At 54.8% G+C, this 16,865-nt stretch overlaps 1 protein-coding gene across 1 annotated transcript in view; it reads left to right on the top strand.

The window, feature by feature from the left end:
- Window positions 1-16,865, top strand: part of BCL9L (BCL9 like) — a 73,911-nt gene that overhangs the window by 1,710 nt on the left and 55,336 nt on the right. The window contains exons 2-3 of the mRNA XM_074894908.1: window positions 4,662-4,704; window positions 5,354-5,523. The gene's annotated coding sequence lies outside the window, so the exon portion shown is untranslated. The remainder of the gene's footprint in view (window positions 1-4,661; window positions 4,705-5,353; window positions 5,524-16,865) is intronic.

The following is a 16,865-nucleotide window of genomic DNA, read 5'->3' as shown; positions in this document are numbered from 1 at the left end:
GGTTGTGTCGGATCGTGTTTTTCCAGCCCTTTGAGGCCACTTGAAAAAATGGGAAGTGCTGCCTGTGGAGAGAAAAGATTTGTCCTGAGCTGAAGCACTCGGAGGCTGTGGTAGATAACAGAACACAGTGTATCCAGGCGAGGGAAGGAGGAGAGGGTCCTCCCTGACCCCTGTGACGTAAGGATGGCCAGCACAGTTGAGTGCTGCGTTTTTCTAAGGGGAGTAAGACAGAACTAAAATGCCAGCTCTCGAGACTCAGGGGTTTGGGTGTTGGCAAGGAGTGGAAGCAGTTTTCTCAGCGGCCTGGCTTAAGACCCGAACGCAAGTCCTGGCTGCCACATCCCTGCTCCCCAGTGGAAGATCAGAGACTCCTGTAGCCCTCCTTGTCCCTCTTCCCCATTCTGCACTGGGAGCTGGGAGAAGAGTGGGTACCGTGTGAACTGGTAGATCTGCTGTGCAGTCAGGCTGCCGGTCGCGCTGTTGCGCAGGGCGAGGGTGATGAGGACGCAGTAATTAAGCGGGGGACGGAGCCAGCCTCCCTTGATTCTGATGCTCATCTGCCCGGGGCGCTTGAGCTTCACCCTCTGAGGTCTGAGGACTACGGATTTCCAAGGCTTTGGCATCGCCTTGAGTTCATGGGTTTCCAGCATCTCCTGAGGAACTGGGATGTCCACACGTGAAGCATCTTCATTCTTCGTAAGCTGGGGAGAGGAAGGAGAAAAGGGACGTGGATGTCTTAGCCCTGGCTGAAATGAGGGACGGGGTGAGCTGCGTTGTTCGAGGGGAGGATGGGTCTGGCACAGTGTGTATAGAAAGCTTATGTACTTGGAATTTCAGCCTCCGTGCCCACAGTTTGTACTCTCAGCCCGTTCGTCAGACAGGCGCTGTGCACTGACTGACCCCTCCCGACACGGGAGGCAGCTGCTCGTGGAGCTGCTGAGCCAGCTCGTGCGTTCCTGTGGGACGGTTGAGCACATATGATGCCTGGGGCTGCCCGAGCAGTTCCCTTTTCTGTACCTTTCCAGCCTCGCTGGAGGGAGACAGCACATCCTCCTCGGAACAGTGCGGGTCGGGGTGGTCCCAGGATGTGTTCAAGGACGAGGTTTCTGTGGCACCAGCCACCGAGGCTGCACGGCTGTCGAATCCGGCCGGGGCTGCACCAGGGCTCCCGAGGATGGGGCAGGCCAGGCTGGGGTCTACCCACATCCAGAGTCGGGACGGAGCGCTGGGTCCTAAGGAGAAGGAGAAACGTCACCCTGCCAGTCCTACCTGAGGACTGTTCCTAGACCCTGCTGCCCAGAGGCAGCCTGGGGCAGCTCTAATGCAATGCAGATCCCAAGGCAAAGGTCCCCAGTTCCCTCCTCATCCCTCTAAATAGTGTTTTATTTCCTGTTTTGTGTACAGCGTGCGTGCCCACGTGTTCTTGCACCACTGCGGCCAGCCCGAACAACGGTGCTCAGCTCTGAAAATTTGCTTTCTCTTTCCCCTATAAAGCCAGAAGAGTGAAAATTACTCCCTTCGGTCCTCCTTTCCCAAGTTTATCTACCTAAAAGGTTGCATTGGGAGGGAAGTGTGTCTGCAGGCACAGCCATGTAGTTATATCCTTGTCCTTGAGAGACGGGCGTCAGCTTTTTCTAAATAAGCTGAGAAAAATTCCAGTCTGGACCCAGATGTTCTGGCTGGTGGAAGACAAGCCCCTTCCCCAGGGCGTTCCCTGAAACACCGCTCGCCTCTGCAGGTGGTACCAGGTCCCAAACTGACCCCTGGCACCCGGCAGCGCCCAGCCACAAGCGCCCATGCGCGGGGGGTCAGCATGCCGCTGCCACCTGCGATGGCGCGGGGTCTCGTCAGCGGCTGGCGGACATGCAGGGACAGAGACACCCTGGTCAGCTCACGTCTGGGGTTTCTGTGGGCTGCTTACTTACTTACACGTAATTGCAGACACTTCTAATTTGATCTGATCGCATGTAAACGTAAAAAAAAAATGGGCTTTTGGTTAACTTCTAGACTGGAGCTTACTATTTACCAGATTTTACAATTTCCACCTGAGTTTCAGAGTCGGGGATCTTTTTAAAAGGAAGCCAAGTCAGTCAATCCCCCAGAGGCCCTTACCTTGCAGAGAGTCTTCAGTAGTCAGGGTGAGTTTGAGCTCCTCTGCCATGTCCCAATCCTCGAGACCATTTTTTAAGTGCAGGCTTTCCCAAAATGACTTGTTTTGAAAGCTCAAGTACATTTTCTTTGTATGGCAAAGTGATGTCCAGGTGCTGAGCGCAGCGGGGTCTATGAGGGTGGCACAAAGAATCCCATGAGTTTGAAGTGCTCTGTGCGCCGAGAGACTTGATTTCATATTTTGTTTAAAAAGGATATCACAGAGGTGAGTGAAAGGCCAGTCACTGTTTCACACTTCTAAATAACTATTAAAGGCCCTTCCAGTGAGTAAATGGTCCATACTGGTGGAGTAAGCCAGCTGATTGAGAATAAGAGAGGTGGCACCACATAGGCTCCATTTTCTGCCCATTTACTTTGCTAGAGCCTTGATAAATGAGCCATTACTCTGTTCATTAGGCTAACTTTTTTTTTTTCTGTTTCTGATAAAATCACAGCGTTACCTATGCTGTGCAGTGGACTTTCCTGGTCTGAGAAGCCGAATGTCTCTGACAGGAGGATGGGTCTATGAGGGGTGCGGAGAGCGCTGGAGATGCATTTGCAGGTACGGGGGAGTTCCCTCACCCCACTTGCCTGGAAGTAGTGGGTTTTGAAGCTGGAAACTGCTCGAGATCAGCCCGGGCAAAACACTGGGGGGGGCGGGGCACAGGCAGGGGGAAGGAGCCAGGTGAAACAGATGCTGGGCATGCTTCCACAGCGTGTCTCTCAGAAACTTTTTGTGCAGCTTGAAGACACAATCTAAATTCTGCCCCTTCCTGAACTGGTTTTGTTTCTTTGACCGCATCTTTCGCATGCGGCCCCCGCCTCGTCTGTCCCGGGGATTACAAAGGAAGCGATGTGGTTTGTGCTGTTAAAGGGTGGTTGTGATACACCCTCATCCTGCTCACCCGCTCACCATCGCTCCTCTGCTCGGGGGGGCAGGGGAGGTAGGTGGCACGGGTGCAAACGGAGTAGCTACAAATCAAAATCCAAGCCTTGGCTCAGTACCAGCAGGCAATTACATTCCAGATTCTCTACATATGTTGACCATTTTGTAGGAGGACGCGGGTTATGCTCATTACAGAGGAGTACGTCAGGGACTGGCTGCCAGTCTGTAGCAGAGAGACGGACAGAAGGAGGTCGGTTTTGGCAATTGCTAGAAAAGATTGTGCCATAACGTTAGTGTCACGATGTTGGGAGAGCCTCGGCTTAAACGTGAATTCTGCGACCTGGCAGCAAAGGTTTGGCTTTGAGTTGTTTGGGTTTTTTCTGCATGATGGGAGAAAAGGTAAGGTGCTTCTCCCCGCTGCAGGCTTGCTCTGCAGTGCTTTGGGCCAAACATTCCTGCACCATTTGCTGCCGCTGTTCTCACACCTTCTGTTATTTGCATCTTTTGAGCTGGGCTGTTGAAAAATAAGTCAAATGCCAAACCAAGCTTTTCTTGAAAAGGTGACCTCCCAAGGGCAGAGGGGGATCTGGCATGCTTGGTTTTGCCTCTCCGTTAAAGGCGCACATGATAGGCTGGTACTGCATTAAGGTTTGCTTACTTCTTGTTAGGCGTCCCACAGGTATCAGGCCGGTATGGTTTGCTTTTGCGAGATGCAGAAGACTACAGTCGCATGGCTCCTTCCACCCTCGTGTGGCAAAGCTCGGTCGTTAGCGCAGATGACTGATGCGCTCCCCATCAGATTCCTCGGGTGTGAGCAGGGCTGCTCAGTTGGCTGCTTTCCTCAAAAAAGTCTGAGCACGCCCCAGTCGAAACCCTTTTCCCTTCCTGAAACCAGAGCCTGGTATTTGACTCAGGATGTGTTGCAAAGAATCCAGCTCCTCTAGTTTAATCATTTACCACGTATCGCTGTCGCATCACAGCGTCGCTTTCCCCTTTCTCTCTGGAGCGAAGCTCTCCCGCAGCGTTGTACGCATCAGCTGAGGCGCAGTAACTCATTAAGCCTGTGATTATCTATGTGCACCCTCAGCTGACTCCTCACCTACCCGCATAACCTTTAGTACTTCAACAGTCAACTCGCACAAGAGTGCTAGAGTGCATACAGTTATGTTAATAAGCTTAGAAAAACGTATTTGGGGGGGTAAAAGACATCCTGTGATAGCTAGACCGTGCCTGCGGATGAAGTGTCTTGCCCGGCTTGCTCTTCCGCCAGGCGTGGCTTTGGAAGAGCGAGCGGGGCAGCGCGTGAGGTACCAATATGACTAAAGACAGAAGAATATTTGGGGATGGGCTTGTCCACGGGAAGGACACCGTTGTTGCTGCCGCTTCCCAGGAGTTGCCCTGGGAAGAGCCGCCGGGAGGAGGATAAGGGGACCCGGTGGCTCAGCCTCAGGAGGCTGTGGGAGCAGCGATGGAATTCACCTGTAGCTGGTTCAGAGCCGGTGCCCCCGGCGGCAGGTGGGGGCTGTCCTCCTGTAAAGGAGATGAGAAACAGCTGCAGACTTTCCAGGGCTGCCAGCAGTGGCTGGCTGCAGCTGATTAGAGATTCCTTTCTCCCATCTTTCCCCAGGTTTCTGTGCTCTCAGAGGAGGCTGTACTGGTCCGTGGCACTGGTAAGTAACTCACAGGAAGGGGAGGGGTAGGACAGAGCATAATGTGATACAGCGCTCCACCCAGCGCAGCGCTGAACAGTTGTACTGAGACCTTCCCCAAACAAAGATTTGAAAAGGCCTTGCGAGTGTTTCCTGCCTCTGCTGCAGGGATGGAAAGCATTCCCCCATGTGCTAATGTTTACTTCTTACTGGTAGAAATTTGAGGTGCTGCTATAACACAAACAGGTAAAGCAGGGAAATGAGCCCTGGGCTCTGCCTGGTCCGTGCAATGAAGCTGGCAAAACTGGAAGCAGAAGTGTTGGTTTCCAGCTTGAAGCCCAAGAATGTTTTAAATATATACGTTTGCAACCATGGACCTTTCCCTTAAGTCTAGGAAAAGGCAAGAAGTCCTTAATTTTGCCTTTGGCCATTCAGCTGCTGAAGCCCAGTCCCACCGCTCTGTCTTTGGTGTGTCCTGGGTGGAAGCATCGTAAGACCCGGGCTCTTTCTTGCTGCCCCTGCTTCCCCAGGGGAGAGGGATCTTCACCAGGCTGGTAGAGACGATTTGTGGCAAGTCAAATCTAAGACTGCTGATTCCTTATGCCCTGCAGTTTAACCAGAAGCTCGCGCTGGTATCCTAAAGGCGTCTCATTTTTTGGGCCCCCTCTAGCTTTGGCAGGTGAAGCAGAAGTTGGCAGTGAACCTGCTGACACGTGCAGAAGGCCGAAGTAGCCAGCGTCTCCGCCTGCGTCATGAATGGAGCTGAAGATGTAGAGAGGAGACGAGCTAGAGGTGTCTTAGCTCAGGACATCTGGATCCTTCACAGCCAGCTCTTTTCAGGTGAGCGTTACCTGCACGGAAGCCGACCAATGGGGTAATTTTACTGAAAACCAGACTCGCCTACTCCCGCACATCCCGTAACCACAGCAAGGACAGCGAAGCTTCGTCAGGACACGCGTTGGGGTCAGGGAGTGAGCGCAGTCCTCTTCTCTCGCTGATTCCCATCTCCTGGCGTTTTAGACGAAGGCTCGTTTGCAAATCCAGAGAAAAGATATTTCAGATTCGAGACGTGACTGGGAAGGTGCTCAGTCGCGTCTCGGGGTGTCTGACTTTTGTACGTGCATTTCTGTGCGTGTGTGTAACACATAGGTAGATGTCTACGGCCGGGCTTGTGGCTTCATGTGCACGTGCTGTGTGAGGTGTCTCGGCGAGACAGAGGAACTAGATTTGCTCCCATTTCTGAAAGATGGTGGATCCAAGCTCACTCTCTCCCCCAGAGGTAGGGGAGCTCTGTAACTTGCTTCTGACTCAGAGTTGTTATTCCAATCTGGCTCGCATCGTTCTTGTATTCTGCAGCCCCTGAAAGCTTTGAATTTGTGCAGAGTGACGTCTGCTTGTCCGTGGCCATACGAGGGCATCGTCTCCTGTCGTGGCTTGGCCCAGCCGATGGTGTTTGTATGGGAGGAAGCTCAGTGCACTTGGTGGGGACTCTGGGCTTGTGGATGCTGGTCATGCCAATCAACTGTGGTTTTTATATAATTTTTTAAAGAATTTATTGGTTTTCCTGTGGAAGAGCAGAGATTAATTTCCATTCCAAATAAGTAATTGGTACTTTTCCCCATCTTCCCAGTACGGGGTGTACGGCAGGTGCCTGGCCTGTCCTCGCACAGTGCCGCTCCTGCTGCGTTGGCATTGCTTCAGCTCCCTGCACTGCAGCAAGTGGCTGATGCTGCCACTGTAATGTAGAAAGAGCCCCCAGGACTGTGTGGGCCAGGGTTAAAAACAGTCCTTTCTGTTAAAGGGAGGCAGCGGAGAAAGTCTGGGTGGGCAGGGGGAGAGGGAACACGAGGCAGAGAGGAGGCTGTGGCTGGTGAGGGGGGGCCGCTCTGTTGGCACCGGAGCGGGGGCTGCGTCGGGGCGCCCGGCCCATCCTGCGGGCGCCTGCTGTGCCTCTGACTGTATCATAGATGCTGCTGCCATCGTAGCTGTTCGTAGCCTCCTCAGGATGTGACAACACAACAGATGTACTTGTTGAGCATCGTGGCCTTTTTTATTAGCTGTATTCTGTTCTCTCTGAACAGATACACTATTTTTCTGGTGGGGGAATGGCGGCCTCTTACCCCCCACGTCCTCAAATTCTGTGAAGTTGCAGTAAAAGCACTGAACTCGGGTCTCTGCCCCTCCTCCCTGATTTTTAAAACCACTTCAAAGGTGAGCTGGCAGACGATTGAAGTGACTGGTTCTGCCGGGCTCGCCGCTGCTCACCTTTCGTGCCGCTCCCCCATGGAACAAAGCGCGGCACTTCCCTTTGATTTCCCCCTTTGAAAGCCATAGGGGAAAGAGTCTGAAATGCTCCACAACTTTTTTGGTGACTCTGCTCTGGTACCTTCCTGAAGCGCTGGGTGGATCAGGACAGGGCTCCAGGGAGGAGACCTCGCTCGCGGCTGAATCGGCCATCGGCGCAGGCTGGCCAACGGGATGCTTCGTCCCTCCTGGGTGTCGCAGCCGGCATCCCCTGTTTCTGTAGGGAGGGCGAGGTCATACGTGCAGCCAGGGGAGGGAGGAGCCCCCGGAGCTGTGTCAGTGGCTTTGACTGACACGCGCGGGGGTCCCGGAGCCCAGCCTGGCTGCCCCTCGCCAGCAGCACATGCCACCTCCCGGTTCAGCTGCTGCCCGAGGGAGGGGTCTTCCCTCTTCCCCTTTGGTGTGCTCTCTGCCAGAGGAGATGGCACATGGCGGAGCGGAGCACGTGCTGCCAGTCTCCTCCCAGGTGGGAAGGGGAAAACCAGTGAGCACGTGTGCTGCAGCCGGCGCCCGAGGCGCAGTCTGCTCACTGTCTCTGCAAGGGACGCTTCTCCTTGCAAGTGCGGGGCTGGACAGGGAGAGCGGGGCTTGTCTTTGTGATGAGAGTTTCCAGAGCTCTTCCTGTGCTGTCAGGGCTGGAGGTGTTTGCAGAGCTCTAACGCGCAGGGCTGTCATCTGCAGGCCGGCGGTGATGCTGGCCCCCCCTGCCTAGAGCGAGGGGGGTGAAGACCACCTCGTACCGATTCGACCACCCCGCTTGGTGCCATGCCCCAGAGCTCTGTTATCGCCACACAAACGGAGCTTGTCCCTGCTCAGCTCCTGAGATGACAAGGTCGTGGCTTGCGGCAGCGCAGCCGCATGGCCGGTGCGCGCAGTGTTTAGTGAGAAGCGATGCAGGTCGTGGCTGCGATGCTCAGAAACAGTGGGATGCTGACACGGTGCAGGAGGCAGTGGTAATAAAGCAGTAGGAATTGGTTGTGTTGAAGGAAGCACCAGATGACAGACTTGGGCTAAGGTTAATAAATCTGATCTCTGTTATTCTGGTGAGACTCTTCATGTTTTATAGGTGGCGTCGCTTTTATATGTGTTGCAGAGCTGCAGAATTGAGAGGAAACCTCCTCTTGCCTGCTGGTTCAGGGCCAGGCTGGATGCCTGCACACGGCTTCTTGTGGAACAGCGCTGAAAATCTAAATACGTGAGTGTGTGTGTGAGTGTGTGTGTTCACCTCTCAGCCCCCGGGTGCGAGAACTGATGCTGCAATCACACTCGGCTGCTTACAGGAGGACACCCCATGTACCAGGGTGCGAGCCTTCGCGTAAGACCACTCTGTGATTCAGCCGCGCTCACCCTGCCAGTGGAGTCACTGCCATCAGGAGGACCACGTCACTGAAAGTTTAGTCTAAAATAACCCCCTTTTCTTTTTATTGTCCCTTGAAACAGGGATGTTGTATCTTTAAAGCATCCCCTTCTCATTCCCCTAATACCTTAAGGCCTTGGAGTGGTTCTGGAGGAGAGGATCAGTGCAGGAGTTTAAGGCATCTTTCCCTGCCCTGCTGCACTGCTCACTTACTGCTGCGAAGGCTGTGCTTTGCCATTTCCATGGAAACCATTAGTTGCTAAGCAACTGGAGCATCATCTGCGCTGAGCCCTCGCATCTAATTATCCCATCACAGTGGCTGAGAGGTGCTGGGGGGGGATTAACTCCTCTACCATGGCAGATCCATTGACAACACTTTAGTCACATTTAAAGGGACACCGTCTCCCTTCTGCCGCGCTTATCGATGCTCTCTCGCTCGGGCAGTTACTTGGTTTTCTTGCATCGTTGGACTATGAGGAGGGGTTCGGGTCTCTGCGAGCAGCAGAGATGCCGTCTGTGCTTGTGGCATGCTTGCTGCCCATGCACGGAGCTCTGCTGCAAGCCCTTTCCCTCCAAGTTACACAGGATGCGCTTCGCTGTGTGCTTGGACCACGCAGTCCTTGCCTCGCGGACCCTGTCTGGGCCATACCTTAGTCCTTCCTATATCTTCTTTGTGTTGCGATCGTCTGGATGCTGCCCTTGTGTTATTGTCTCTGTCCCCAGAGCCTGATGTCATGTCTGCTCTGTGAGGTATTGCTAATTCCTCAGAACGCGGCAGTGGAAGAGGTGGGCAGCTTGCTGCCTTAGGTCTGTCTGCAGATGAAAGCAAACATTGCGTAGCTCGATGTTCAGCTCAGTATTACCTTACTGTTTGCTGCCAGGAGGGCAGGAGATTAAGTCTTCGAGGAGCACTGAAAGCCTGAGGTGTAAAGTAACAACTAAGGAAAATCTCATTTCCCACACCTCTGTAAGTGCACAAAGCACCAGCTGACTGGTGAATTTGAACATTCAGATAAAATAGTCTGAGAGGTCTGGTCTGAGAGCTGATTCTGATTTGGGGTTTGCGAATCCCAAGTCGAGGTTGCACAGGACTCAGTCTCCCCGCTGTGACAGACCGTGTCTGAGTGACGTTCCCAGAGCTGTGAGGAGGGTGGGAGCAGTTTGAGTTACCTTAGGACAAACACCCAGGCTTCCTGAAAATCTGACTGCACCAAGGTTCACGCTTGAGTCAATCGTAGCAGCTTCTTGCCTACTCCCAACTGACTGGATAGGGAGGAATTTCTCAGTTTTTACCTTCTCCTGGGAAATGGATGCTTTGTGATTTTAGGAAGGTGATGGCTTTTCTAGCAGCTGGCTCAGTGGGGATGGGGAGGTTTGTTAGAAAGTTTTCCCTTTTTTTTTTTCACTGCATAGGTCTGTGGACCAGCTGAGTGTTACTGCAGAGTTTCCTCGTAGTGTTTGCTGCGCCTTCTATAAAGACAGAGCTTCTTCAGCAGGAGGCTGGCCCGTGCTTACCTTTGAAAACAAGAGAATCCCTAATACCTCCCCGAATTTTCTTTGTTTCTGTGTCCACCATGAACCATAATGTCTTTTGCCGCAGCCAAAGCCTGCAGGCACTATCCCGGCCTGGCAATATGCTGTGCCAACCTGTTGGCAGCACTTGCACCATCGCCATTGGCACGGGACCAGGGCACGGGGCTTGCCGAGGAATGAGCGACCGGGAGCTAGGGGGCACGGGGGAAGGTGGAGCAGGTGCCCCCCCCTCACTCTCAGGGTCGACAAATGATGATAATTGTTAGAGCTCTTGTAATGATCTCGGGGAGGGGCAGGTGGAGGAGAGAGACATATTTTGTCATGAAAACGGGAAATGTAATTAAAGTCCACATGTTAATTAAGAGCTGGAGGGGAGAAATAGATGGATTTCTGCCGGAAGTCTCGTTGGCATTGGCAGTTGGGTACTTTACATAATGCTAACAGACAAGAAAGAAAGGCTTTGCAGAAGAAGCATGGAAGATGGAAGTATTGTGCCGAGGTCCCGTGGCTTGGAGCGTGTGGTGTAAAGGAAAAGCTTTGTTTTCCCCAGCCGAGGCTGGGAAACCAAAAAGAGGAATGGAGGAACAGTATCCACGACCTTTTGCGTTTGGTTCTGTGGTGTACATTGGGTCGAGACTCACAGGGAGACGGTCCAGGCCTGATGAGCCATGTGTGCTTCTCTCGGGCCTGCCTGGGCACCTCCGTGTTCCCCCCTGGGGATTTTCGGTCCCTGGGGTGTCAGACCAGGGCACTCATCCTCTTGAGAGAGCTGGATGTGAGATTGTTCCATCAGTGCTGGGCGTCCCAGCCAAGCACCACTCTAGTGCGGCTCTGGAGACGGCGAGTGAGAGTATCTCGTAGCTCCATGCGGATCAGGGCAGCTGAAACCTGCTCATCTGCCCCTCTGGAAACGTGCGAGATCGCTAATCAGGTGCAGGTCCCTGCTGGTTTCAGATGTTCTAATAAGGAATTTAACACTTGCTTTTTTCTCGTGGTCGGGAGCCAACGAGGTTACAGCTCTGCTGCTCTGGCGGGCTGGAGAATGTCAGGGCAGGTGTAACGGGAGGATCTCGCACGTTTGGTTTTCAGGCTCCTTTACTGTGTAGGACAGCTCTGCGGAAACGCGCTAGGAGACGCTATCTGCCATGTTTGTCGCGGGGCGTTATGGCGTTTAACACGGGGATCCTCCGCTCCCCCAGCTGTGCCTGTACCCCGTTACGGTGGATCTGGAGAAGGGAAAGGGAGCCCTGGCTTCTACACGTGCCTCATGGGAAGCTGAAGCACCCTGTGAGAACCAGGGTGGAAATGCGTAGAGGGGGGGTGAGCGTAGGGACATCTGACGTACCCACTTACAAACGGGTACTGCAAAGTCTGAACATGCCTGTGAGAAAAGAGGGTGGTGGTCTGTGTGTGCGTGGTGCTGTTTGGGGGAGCAGAGGATGACTCTGCTTCTTCGCAAAAGTGAGAAGAAGGTTGTCTGCGTGCAGAAATTAAGGGATCTGTTCAAAATGTAGTTTGCCATGTGTTGGGGGCTTGCAGGGATCAGGGGAAGCAAATGTGTAAGCCTCTGACTCACGCACGAGGTCCCAGAGTCAGGAAGGAGTAATCTAAAAGCTGCTTGAGCCATGTGCTGAATGTTAATGAGGCAGGCCGTGCTCACAAAAATGCTGCAGCCCAGCTCCTGCCGCCCAGCTTCGCTACCAGGGTGGCTGCTTCCCTGGAAAGAGCAAAAGGGCTTGTGCTGGCAGAGTGTGCCCGAGGAGCTGCGCTTCCGTGGCTCATGGCTTGGCATGCGAGGCAGCCGGGGAGCATGCCCAGCAGAACGGTTCAGGTGCCCCCTCGCCCACTCCAACGGTGAGGTGAGGCGCTCCCTCTGCACCAGCAGCTTTCTCGGAGGAGCAGAACCCCTCTGTTTGAGCCGAGTGTGGCATCAGGCAGAACCAGGGCAAGACTCAAGGAAGAGCATCGCAGCTCTTGTCCACAGAGCACGATGAATTTGGTTTGTAGGATTGTGCCTGTCCGTCCTGGTGGGCGAACGCTGCGCCAGAGCAGCATGCATAACTGCGGGCACACGCTGCCGCCACACAGCGGGTGGGACAAAGAAGGAATTAAAGTGAGGGAGGGAATTTAGGAAGACAGAAAGTCACTGCCTAAGTTGGAATTTGGCCAGAATGCTGAATTGAGCAGCCTGACTTCCAGAAAATGTTGAGGGATTTGTAACGGCTTGTTTGAAAGATGGTGCTTGAGATATTGCGGTTCCTCCTGCGTGGCTTGGGAGGTTTCCCGGCTACCGGACAGCCAGCAGCGTTTGCCGTTTGCTCCCTGACCTGGAAGTGGAAATGGGGAATGTCTCACTCGGTCCACTAGATCATACTGCATCCTTGCTCTTCTGCTTCACTCACTCTTTTGCTTCTCTTTTCATTTCCTTTTGGCATCTCGGGGCTTAAAGCATTTCCAAGAAGAACTGAAGTTAGGAGAGCAGCAGCTGAGGAGGCTTGCCAAATGCTCTACATTGGTTGACAGCTCTTCTCAAAACCAGATGGTTACTAATTAAAGGGAGTCAAGTGAGGAGGCTGCATTGGCCTGCCTTTTTTTTTTTTTTTTCTTCCTCTGAAGATAAGATTTCGTGACCTTGGAGGAAGATCGTCTTCCTCTGTTTGCAGGGATGTCCGCTTCCAGTGCTTGTAGTCCAAGGTGATCCTTGTGCTATCTGCTGGCCGACAGATCTTTCTGAGGAAGCAGGCTCGCTGTTTGCTCTAAGCCCGAGGTAGCTGCCATGGCAAGTAGGGCAGAAACGCATTTGTAAAAAGAAAACACGAAGCGGGAGAGGGATTTGAGATACTGGGAAGCGCCCTTCTCCCAGATCTTCTGCGGGACCTTTGCTTGAAGCCTCATATTGTCAGCAGAAATGAGCCTGACGGTGCCATGCTGCCCTTTCGCTGCCTCCTGCCATCCTTGGGGAGCTTCTCCTCGTTCCTGGGCCTGCTGCACCCTTCACGCAGAGGAGTGCTTGAAACATGGCTGCTCTTGGGCCATCCACGGGCATGTGGGCTGCTCCACGTGGCTTTTCTCCGTGGTACTGGGAGCTGGATGGCTGGGAAGATGAAGGGCAAGCACAGCATGTTTCTCTCTTTATTTTCAAGAACATTTGGTTTCTAGAGCCAATTTTAACAGATGCACTGTCAACGCTTAACGGTTCAACCTCATGTGGAAGAACTGTGTATGAGGGAAATGTATTGGCAGTAACAAACACTTCCCACTCAAATTCATGTCCAAGGAAAGTGTAGCAGCTTTGTCTCAATTAACTTCCAGAGCTGTGGTCCTCCACTGGCTCCCCTTGCTGAAATCTTTCCCCTTCCTCCTGTTGGCATCCCTGCTGCATGGCTGGATTTTGGGGGGCTTGAACCGGGAGGGCTGGTTGTTCCTTCCACGCAGGATTGCCGGTAGCAATATGCTTCGGTCCTACACCCCTGATAATTTTGCTGTTCGATCATGCTTGAGAGTTTCAGAGACGAGCTTATCCCTGCTCTAGGCAGCCCCGTGTGGTGCTGTTCAGTCCATTTTCTTTCTGCCCTCTGGAGACACAAGTGCTCCTTTTGTGCCAGACTTTCAGAGGCTCTCAGACAGGACCCTCTCTACATATTGCAAAGAGTCAAAACAGGGATCTCGAACCTCACTGTCCTTTGGAATGGAGGAAGCTGTACTGAGTGCCTGGATCAAAGGGCGTCTGTGCGCTTTGTGCCAAATGCGGTCCAGCCCCCTTAGAGATGTCTTTTCTGGTTCCAGGTGGATATTGTCCCTTTCTGGAAACCTGAGCTCCCGTTCGGAACGGCCACCTGGTTGCACCTTGTATTTTGGGGCGGGTGCAGCGTTCTGACAGGGTGTTTTGGTGCTGGGGATGTCCTGGGGGTGACAGGGCTGTCCCTCTAGCCCTCCCCGGGTCAGGCGGGTTTGTGCAGGGGCTGCCGGCACCACCCACGGCCCCTCACGCTGGGGCCCTGCAGCGCGGAGGTGGGCAGAGGAGGTTCCTCAAGCCTTGGGGTGCTCCTCTTCTCGGGGGAGCTGGAGAGTGCCGAGCGAGCAGGGGCCTGTCCTTTTGTGTCCCTGACAGCACAGCGCAAACCCACATCTGCGCGAGGCTGCCGAAGCATCACCTCGCTCTCATGAAATATTCATAGTGTCTCCAAAAGGGCTCCAGCAGCACATCTCGGCGTCCCTCCCGTGCCCCCCCACACACACATGGGCAGCCTGCACTGCCGAGGGGGCAGCTGTGGGCTCTGCTGGGAGGTCAAGCCGGATCCAGGCGGCTGATCTCTGTCTTTGAGGAAATAAAACAGAGCAGAAAAGAAGTAGCAGAACCCCAGGAGGTGCTTTTGAGACTTAACCCTTTCCAGCCTGGGAAGCACTGGCAGAGAGAGCATGCAGCAAGCAGCCTAAGGCGTGCAGGGAGAGCTGGGTCTAGAGAGCAGCCGAGATGCTCTAGTCCTTTCTCAGGCCGGGAAGGTCGTTCCCAGGCCTGGGGACCCTGCTGGAACTGGCTCTGCTGCCGTTGGATGTGCTGGTTTAAATCCCTCTGATGCGAGCTGCTGTGCTTCTCCTGGCTTTATTGAAAGCCGCCTTGATTTCAGTGTATTTGCTCAGCAAAGCGCAAGTCCTTGCTAGAATGTCACGGAGGAGTACTCTGTTTCCCCTGTGGGTGGAGGAGCATAAATCTTGGGTCTCGTGAGTTACTTCTCTTTGATTTTTTTATGTTCAGGGCATTTTTGAGCCTCCTCCTCATTTATGGTTAAGATGTAAGACAGTGAAAGTAGTAATATATGGCATCAATTATAGGGAGACGGGTTGCTCCGCTCTGGGGAGTTTCTGGGCTGGGAGCGGTGGGGGTCGGACTCCCTCGAGGAGCTGCGTGAGCCCTGTTGCGTGGTGGGGACTTGGCCTCACTGGAGCAGGGCGAGCTGCTGCGCAGGGAGCGCTCTGGCCCGGCGTTAAGGTGAGGAGGGGATTCAGTACTCAGGCACACGGCGCAGGTGGCTTGAGCGGCCTGGCTGGGCTGGCGGATGCAACTGGTTTGTTGGTCCCTCCCTGTTCATCCCCTCGATAATCCGATTTACATTCCCTTTTCTTCCCCTGGATCCTGCTGTTACCATGGGAACTCTGTTCACAGTTGCATTTCATTGGCTTCTGAAAAAAACTCCTTTTTTCCCTTTCCCCCTGTCTCTTTCCCCTTTTCCAGCTTGGACACGGAGCTGTGGCTGTCAGAGGATGGAGAAGCTTGCAAGGCTTCTGGTAACTGGCATGAAAGCAGCAGTTAGAGGGAAGAATTGGGGAAATACGGCAAGACCGTTAGGGACTGGATGAAGTAATTCTGCTTACGTGGTCTTTAGCTCTCTTTAGCTTGGTCTTTTCTGCATCCTGCAGCTCTGAAAGGGAGTCCTGGACGCCTGCTGTCCCTGACTCTGCCTGCTTGCCCCGAGGGGCTCCCCTGCTTCGTGTCCACTGTTCTCTGGGGGCCTGGGCAGCCACACCAGGGCGCCACGTACTGTGCTCTGCCTTGTAGCTGAGGGGCTTTCCTGCCTGCTCCTGCAAAGGCCGCGCTGGCGTTGCGACTGCTCTGTGGTTGGGAGACAGTCAGGGAGGAGAGGCTGCTCCGGGCTCCTGCACCTTCCTGCTGCCTTTTGCTTTGTCCAAGAGAACTGTGCTTCAGCCTCGTAGATTAAGAGCGTGCACAGAAAGTCACAAACAATCATGATACTACATCTTCATGAATTGTCATTTGCTGGCTTCTTTGTTCCTTAAGTAACTGTGCCTTGGTGTTTTCAAGTGTGGCCTGTTTGCTTAGACTGGGAGAGGGGTTGCATTTGGGGGAGGAAGGGGCAGCGGGAGAGGGGAGAGGTTCCCCAGGCCCCTTCTGAGGAGGGTTCTCCTTCTTTTGCGAAGTCCCATGGGTGGTGAGGGTACAGCTGGGCTGCTTCAGCCTCACCACTCTGGCCTCCACTCTTCCTTGCCCTGTCTGGCAGCCTCCCCCATCTCTGCCCCTGTTCCTGCCTCTGTTCTTGTCCTGGCCAAGCACCTCGGCATCCGGCAGACCTTGTTACCGGCAGCCAGGCCCACCCCTGGTTTTGGTGCTCTGGCTCTGCCAGCCCCTGCTGCCGGACACGTGGCTCTCCCGCACCCCTTGCGTTGCTTCCACCTAGCAGAGGATTCCGATGCTCGGTCCTGTGTCCGCACCGGGCAGCTGGAAAGCGTGCTACACGGGTATTCGAGAAGGGCTGTCAGCGCAGGAAGGCGCGGTTTAATGGTTCGGGGCTGGAGGGGTCATGCGGCTCTTGGTCCCCAGGCAGGGACGAGGATGTGTACCGTGCCGCAGAAATCCATTTTCTCACTCCTGCGCCTGGATGTTTAAGATCCGTTTGGCGTTCTTCACTGGAGCCACAGTTTCTCCTCTTCCTCTTAATCAAAACATCCCCCTCTGCCGTGCAGCCCCGGAGGCGGCTGCGTCACCCCCTCGGCCTCGGCTGAGAGGGGGGAATCGTGTCAGCGCAACAAGGCGGCGGTTTCCGAGTGTTTCCCGCCCAGCTCCGGCGCCGTGTGTCAGCACGGGGGGAACCGCCGTCCGCGGGGAGCGGACCCGGGACCCCCGGGGTGCCCGGGGCCGAGACCCCCCGCCCCCCCGGCTCTGCCCGCGGCTCCCGGGAGCGATCGGCGGCTGCGGGGCCGCCAGGTGGCGCCGCCGGGCCCCGCGCGCTGCCTGCGGGCGCCCCGCCCCGCCCCGCCCCGCCGCTCTCTGCGGGAGCGGGGATGAAGCTGGGGCGGCCCGCGGCCCGGTTCTCCGCGGGGGAGCCCCCGGGACCGGCCCCGCGGGCTCCGAGCGAGGCAGCGTGTCCCGGGCCGCGGGGCGCGGGTGGCCCGAGGCTGGCCTGTGCGTGCTGAGCAGCCCCCTGCACCGAGGGGGGACCTTCCTCCCTCTCCTCCGCGCCGTCCTCCTCAT

The sequence above is a fragment of the Strix uralensis genome, chromosome 26, assembly GCF_047716275.1.
Source record: "Strix uralensis isolate ZFMK-TIS-50842 chromosome 26, bStrUra1, whole genome shotgun sequence".
NCBI classification, from domain to species: Eukaryota; Metazoa; Chordata; class Aves; order Strigiformes; family Strigidae; genus Strix; species Strix uralensis.
This window is presented reverse-complemented; position numbering and strand designations above follow the sequence as displayed.